Genomic DNA, 7769 nt, shown 5'->3' with positions numbered 1-7769 from the left:
GAGTATGGCGATGATAAGATATCAAAGCTGTAATCTGGGAATTTCTCGACCTAACCTGCTGACCCGAACCCTCTGTCTAACTTTTCCCTGATCCAGAACTCTGTTCCTTGACTTCTCTCCCATGTGTATAGGCCTTCTGTTAATTTAAGTTTGTCAAGAGCAACGTCTGAAATAGCCACACTAAACGCTTCTATCAAATCGTTAGGAAAAGGAATACCATCCGTTTTCTCTTCCTAACTAGTGATGCAGTTAAAATCTCCAATCAGAACCCATGGTAAGTTCAATCATGGGGCAAGTTGACGAAGTATCTGCCATGATTTCTGATGTCTTACCCTATTAGCATAACCGTAGAAGCCTACTAGCCTCCAGTCTCCCCCTACCATATTATAAACAATCGCATCAATATGATAAGGTGAGTAACTCTGAATTGAAATGCTTTGTTTTTCTTTCCACAACAATGCTAATCCCCCACTTCTCCCAATACAATCCACCATCATGCATCCTTCGAACTTAAACTGTCTTCTAATTGCTTCAATCTTTTTTTTGTTGACCAGTGTCTCAATAAGAAACACAAAAGTGGGGTTGTGAGTTTTGAGTAACTCACCTAGTGCACGAATTGCCTGAGGGTTCCCTACACCTCGACAATTCCAACTAAGACAACTCATAATATTAGGTGAGCCTAATTCGCAGGTCTCACCGTTTCTGTGCCTGGAGAGCTTGAGTTATCCTTGTTTCCTTCAGAAGACTCAAGTTCAGAATTGATTGATGTTGCAATCTCCATCCTGCTTGTTATGGTGATTTTCATTGTTGCTTCGGCCTCGTCTCATTTTCTTTTGTTTTATAAGTTCCAGCTCCACATCCTCCTCTAACTTCATATTTTCTGAAGTATTTGTTATGCTGGTTGGATGAGCTTCACCTATAGCTATCTCAGTTTCCTTTTAGTGTGTAGATGTGTACAACATAGGGCTTGACTATTTTCTGCCTTCAAAGCCCCTAGACAGTCCGAATATGTGGTTATCTAGAGCAAGATTATCTCCAATGCATGCACTAGAGTCTCGTAGCCATCGAGCTCCAATCTGTTCTCCTCCCTTCCTCATGGGGGCTCGTAGCCATTCTCCCCATTCCTGCTTGACCAGTTTAGTGTCCATGTTGAACATCTGACTACAAAACCTTTCAGAATGCCCAAGGATGCCACATATGTAGCAGAAGGTGCAGAGGCATTCGTATTTAAAATGAATGTAAGACCATTCCTATTGAGATTTTTTTTCATTTTTTGCAGCGTTTAAGAGGTTGGTTTACATCCACTTTGACTCGAATTCGCATAAAGGTGCATCTGGCACCCACCCCATCAGTATTATCATACTCTTGGAATTCTCCTATATAGTTGCCAATCTACTTCCCTATGCTTTCTGCCATTGCCCCTTCTGGTAAGTCATAAACTTGGATCTAGAAAGGTGTCGAATGAAGCGGAATATCCTCATGTAATACCCCATCAGGCCAGTTACTCCATACTAATAAGTAGTTATCGAAGGACCAAGGTCCACCTAAGACCACTCGATCACGGTCCAGAGCATGAAAAAAAATCGAACTCAAAAAGATTTGGTCCCAGCTCAATGGTCGCGATTCCTTTCCCTAGTCTCCACAGACTGGCCACCCGATTTTTCATTGCATTAAAGTTAATTACTTTGTCCGACACAAAACTTCCAATCATGGATAGGTCTCGAGCTTTTATTTCTGCCGATACTATGTTATCAGAGAAATCGAGGACGTTTTCTTCATCATCCGTGATTGATAGACCTTCTAGTGCGTGTTCCATGAGGAGCAGACACACTATTTTAGAAGCAAGATAGATTGAGGTTGTAAGGTTTCTGCAGTTTTGCCACGAACAAAAAGGCTAAAGGTATTGCAAAAGGCTAACTAGGGTAGCAAACACACCGGCGATCGTTCACCGGCCACACAAATAAAGGAAGAAACAAACTCAAGCTCTCACGAAGGAGAGACATAAATTGCATATTGAACTACTAATCTAGTAAATTAAGATGTTAAATTTTGATATTAATTTCGTAATTCATATTAAAAGTGTTAAAATGAATTATTTTGTTTAAGTCATATTTATCATATATAATCTAATATGTTTTAGATAAATCACATACCAATATGTAAAAAACTTTTGAAATCCTTAATTCTTCTAACAAGCTATAAGCCTCTAACAACTAGTGCTCACTCGAGTCAACACGTGCAACCCTTCAATAAACCGCTCTATAATCGGCTTTTTAATGACTAATTCTCACACAATATTCACTCTCTTCTCATTAATTATAATACAATTAAAATAGGCAAATCGGTAAAGTGGCACAATCTTCTCTTATAACTTTCCATATTCTTGGCAAAATGCGTCATCAAAGAAGAATTTTTAGTAACGCTAAAATTGAGAAATTAAGTGAAATTTAGTAAAAATGACTTATAATTTAGAATTTTTCTTCACCCCTTAAACGACATATAATTCAGAACGGAATAAGTATATTGGATCGAATAATCGAGGATAAAAATCCATAATTTGACCGAACTGTTGACAGTTTTTGATCAAATTGGACTGAATTCGGTCAAAAAAAGTCAATCGTTTAGTCCACTTCAGAATATTATTTCTCAGATATTCAATCAATCTAGTATCTTCAGAATACGTGCACAGTTCTAATTCAGGATATTCCACCATTTAATTACATAACGATAAATTCTAATATGCATTAACATATAAATTAAATAATATTTTTTTTACAGAAAATAAATATTAGAGTATATCAAAAGTTGCATAGTATAAAACCAGACAGTATTATTAACACTATCTATAAGGAAATGTATACAACTATCTCTAATTTTACTAGTCAAAAGTAATTTTATTCGTAATGTTATAAATAACATTGAAACCCTAAATTTTTTGACCAACTTCAAATATTAGTCGTTGATCACTTCTAGATATATTTTGGGATGGAACCACATGGCTAATGATGGCAGTAATATTCAGATGTTATTTTTTTAACCTTTTGTTTCTCCAAGACGCGGACTGTCTGTGTTCATAACTTTCGTGTTTTGGAAAATGTAATATATGCACTACTTATATACACTATGTGTGATGTGCCATGTATGATTTAAGAAAAAAGATTTGTTGGTTGTGGTTAAATAAAAGTTACTGTCTCAAATTCATTATAAAAATTTCACTGACTTTTCTGATATCATCATCTTAGACTTCTACTCGAACTTAGTTGTTCTAGTTATGTTTTTCTTACTCCTCTCTTGGATTTATGTATCGTCAGAATTGACTCAAATAAATTAGTGGTTACTGAGAATTGAAACGTGAAAGTACCAATATATATCGGGCAATTTTGCAGCAATAATTCAGTTCGATGGAAAAACTTAAGGATGCGACTTGAATAACTCGTATATCATAGAATGATTGCGGTGGACGTAAAAGTGCAATAGAGAGAAGAATATGAGTTTACTTCAGAATGTATGAAGTTGTTACTCAACAGTTTAGTCCAAAAAATGAAAATTTGGCAAACCACAAGGTACCAATCTACAAAAACGTGAAACAAACGGCCATTTTTAGTATGAGTAAAATTGAGAAAATAAATGAAATTTAGTAAAAACGACTTGTAATTTAGAAATTTTCTCCATCTATTATACGACATATAATTCAGAACGGAGGAAGAATATTGGATCAAATAATCGAGGATAAAAATGCATAATTGGACCGAACTATTGACATTTTTTTTTATCAAATTGGATTGAATTCGGTCAAAAGAAAGTCAACAATTTAGTCCACTTCATAATATTATTTCTCAGATCACTATGTCATTTTCCCTTTCATATGACACAAGATACATGACAGACATTTGTTTTCGTGTCGTCTGAATTTTTTTCGTGACAGTATTTTAACATTATGTCATCTGAAGGCGTAATTAAAAACGCGCTCGATTCTCAGATGACATTACGATTACAGTCTTCTGTGATCTCAAAAAAACGCGATTTTGATGGAAAAGTCACTTCATCATCAGACGACACTCCATATAAATGACTGTCATTGTTAACTGAAAACCAAAAAAGCGGCAACCAAATATTAGAAAGCGGGGGAGAAAAAAGTTCCTAAAATTTTAACGCGCCCAATCTTTTAGACGGGATATAAAAGGCAAAATGAAAACCTAATTTCTCATTTTGTCTGTCCATTTCTCTAGAATCCATCTCACTTTGCTCCCTCCATCTCTATCTCTGAAATCTGGAATCCTATCTATCTACCCAGCATCTCTAGATGTCTTCTTCTCCGGCCATTCTCAAATCCATCTGGTAAGTATTGTTGGGCTTTATCTTTTTTATATTACTAATTTCTCTTTTCTCTTTCTTTCTCTCACTCTCTCAAATCTTGTTGAGAACTATTGTTACTACAACTATATAGACAGGTGCCACGAGGAATCACCGGAGCCATCAGATATAGATCGGAGTCGCCTGACCTCATTGAAGACATCATGTTGCTGTTGATTCTCCATTTTAAGTATGTTTCCCCCAATTTTCGATTGATTTAGGGTTTTTTGTTCACTTTGTAAAACTGAGCTTTCTTATCACCTCTTTCATGGATGTTGGAAGAAGGCTGGCAATATATGCAAGCTATGGTATTCCTAAGGGCTTTGAGATTTGGGTGATGAGGGAATATGGAGTGAAGGAGTCTTGGAGTAAACTTGGTTTTGTGAGACCAAACCTTCTCTCATGTAATTTTAAAGGTATGACAACATTACCTTTCTCAAAGAATGGAGATGAATTTCTAATGGGAATGCAGGGAAGAAACCTTGTCTGGTACAATCTCAAAGAGAATACTGTCAAGCTTATGGAGATGCCTGATGTGGGATATCCATTTGGAGGTCATGTTTTTCATCGGAGTCTTGTTCCTCTCAATGCTTCCCTACAACCTAATACCAAGAAAGCAAGTTCCAACAAAGCTAGCAGTAGCAAGGGAAAGAAAAAGAGGTACTTTTGATTTCTTACAATGTGCATATGCATATATAATTCCATAGTTGATTTTGATTGGTTTCTGTTTCTTAGAGATGATTTCTTGTCGAATGGCTTCAAGTTGAAACTATGACTTGATTAGCCATGGCTTCAAAGGTAATAGTCTTTTAGGCATTGGATTGGTTTTGACATAATCAATGGTAGTGAGTCATATTTAGCTATTTATTCATATTTTGTTCTCTGTTACTCTTAGGCCTGAATCTGGTTGGAGAATCTGTTTTGGATACATGATCATAGAATACATTTGAAATGTAAGTAAAGTAGGGATAGGCTTCACCCAATATTTTGGTTCGTGGAAATCTATTTTCATTCTGTGTAGATATTAGCTAGAAGACCGTTTTTACTTCTTTTGGGATGTTTGAAAAGATTATATAGCAGTTCCAAGTTGGGAATTCTTTTGCTATTCTAATCCAGGATTTTTACATATTGTTTCACATGATGATAGTGTGTTTTTTATTGGTTCTTTTTTTTAATCACTATAACTTTCTATTTTAGAAGTTATTTTGATTTATTTCACCAAAAATCAGAGACAGGAGATAGAGACTAATGATCCCTTTATTTGTTTGGTTGATTATGGATTTTCACTTGTAATTTAAATGGACCTTAGTAGAAACCATATCTCACTTGTATTTTCAATTGTAATTTTCCCTTTATTGAAGGTAATTTCAGTTCACTTGAAACTATTTTATGTTGCTCAAGTGTGGTTAGATGGAGATGAGACTCTTATGAACACAACTGATGGGGATGGAAATATGCTTCCTATCAACATGCAGAATGGTCATGCTATAGCACATGATCCGCTTGTTGTGCTTGTAAGATCCCACTCTTACTTTTTCATTTATGTGGCAAGTTAATTGAGAAGATCTTGAGGAACTTGAAATGCAATTTCACTTTGGTTCTTGCTTTATTTTATTAAAAACAGATAAATGAGGGGAGTGCAAGCGCAAGTGAGATTTTAGCTGGTGCACTGCATGATAATCGGCATGATATCCTTGTGGGGCACAAAACATTTGGTAAAGGGAAAATTCAGGTATACTTTTAAGGAACCTCTTCAAAGACAATAGTAATTAACATAATGTTGGTCCCTTGTGATTAGTTCCAAAGGGGGGGGTTAGGAACTAATATAACTTTTTCGTTTAATTGTATGCTGACTTAGTTATTTTGCGAGTTTGTCAACTCAGCTTTTGGTCAGCTTGGCCAGATATGCTATAAGACAGCTTTGGCTGGATATTGACTAAAGCTGTTTTATTTATAAGTTAGATATTGACACTCTTGGAGGTCAGCTTCTAACTCAGCACTTAAAATTACTCAGAGTCAACTTTAAACAATTTTATATGCTGAGTAAACTTCACACACAACACATGCACATATTTATATTGAGAGAGAGTTTAGAGATTACTCAGTATCACTTATCCTGGTTCGGCCTCTCCGCCTACGTCCACTCCCCAGAGTCTTCCGGGCTTTTAGAATCCAATACTGAGCTCTTTAAAGGTAGAGCACAAACCAATTACAAGGCAGTTGAATATGCAAGAGTACCTTCCTCTATTCGTCTACTCAACTCCTACTAAGTGCTACAACCCAGCACCTAGATTTCTCTACCACTGAATGTTTACAACCAAACACTCAGCACAACACTCTCAATCTTACAATTGATAAACACTTGTTCCTTTTCAAATAAAGAACACTTTAGAAGATTACAAGCAATCACTCTAGCATTTACACAAGGAATAGAAGATGGGTGTAAGATCTCTTTTTGTATCTAAGTGCTTTTGTATTTTTTTCTCTCTTGTATTTTTCTTTTTGTAGTTCAGCCAATGATCCAAGAAGTTTGATTGTCCTTAAATAGGGAAAATCTGTGATGGATCATTTTGAAATGATTTATCCGTTGATGTTAAAACGGCTCTTTTAGGGGACAGATTCTGGTCAGCTTCAGACTGTTTCGGCCATTCCCTTCCTCTGCATTCCTTCAGACGTCAGGCTTGTCTTCTTGCGTCTGGCTTGTCTTTTTATGCTAGTTGTCCTTTACCAATAATCCATTGACCCATACATCTCGGAATGTGTCTTCTGCGTATTTCCAAGGATTCAATTATTGGTACAGAGGGGCGGTAATCATTGTCTTTTAGTAAACAACTTTTTCATGTTGTCCTGAAGAATAACTCAGCTTCTATCGCGTAAATCATTGTCTTTGGCACTTCCTGGGCTAAGTATGCTTTTAGTAAGCTCAGCTTCGTAAGACAGTTGTTGTTTGCTGTTTCTTATGCTGAGTTGCATTTCGCTTCTCTTTGTTGGACTTTTATGTCTTAGTCTCTTGATGCTAAGGTTGATTCTACTCAGCTTGATACTTTAGGCTTTTATGCTGACCTTCATTCTACTTGGTTTGTTTTGTTCACTTCATGCCGACTTCTACCTGTCTTACTTTTTATATTTATCTTTATTTATATTCATACTCAACATTGAACAAATGGATTAGTACAATTAAAATAAAGCACTTAAATTTAATTGTCTCTTAATCATGGATGATTTTGTCAAATCAAAATCTTGTGGAAAGGTGTTTCAACAAACTCCCCCATTTTGATGTTGGCAAAATGCATAATTATGGAACTCAGTTTTGAAATTCCCCATGATTGATTTATTTTTCATATTTCTGAAATTTCTCCCCCGTAAGGGTTGCATCTGTTAATTTACCTCTTAAACCTTCCAAGATTTATTTTGAG

This window comes from Euphorbia lathyris, chromosome 3, assembly GCF_963576675.1.
Source record: "Euphorbia lathyris chromosome 3, ddEupLath1.1, whole genome shotgun sequence".
Taxonomy (NCBI): Eukaryota; Viridiplantae; Streptophyta; class Magnoliopsida; order Malpighiales; family Euphorbiaceae; genus Euphorbia; species Euphorbia lathyris.
The sequence above is the reverse complement of the archived record's forward strand: the minus strand, read 5'-3'. Positions refer to the sequence as shown.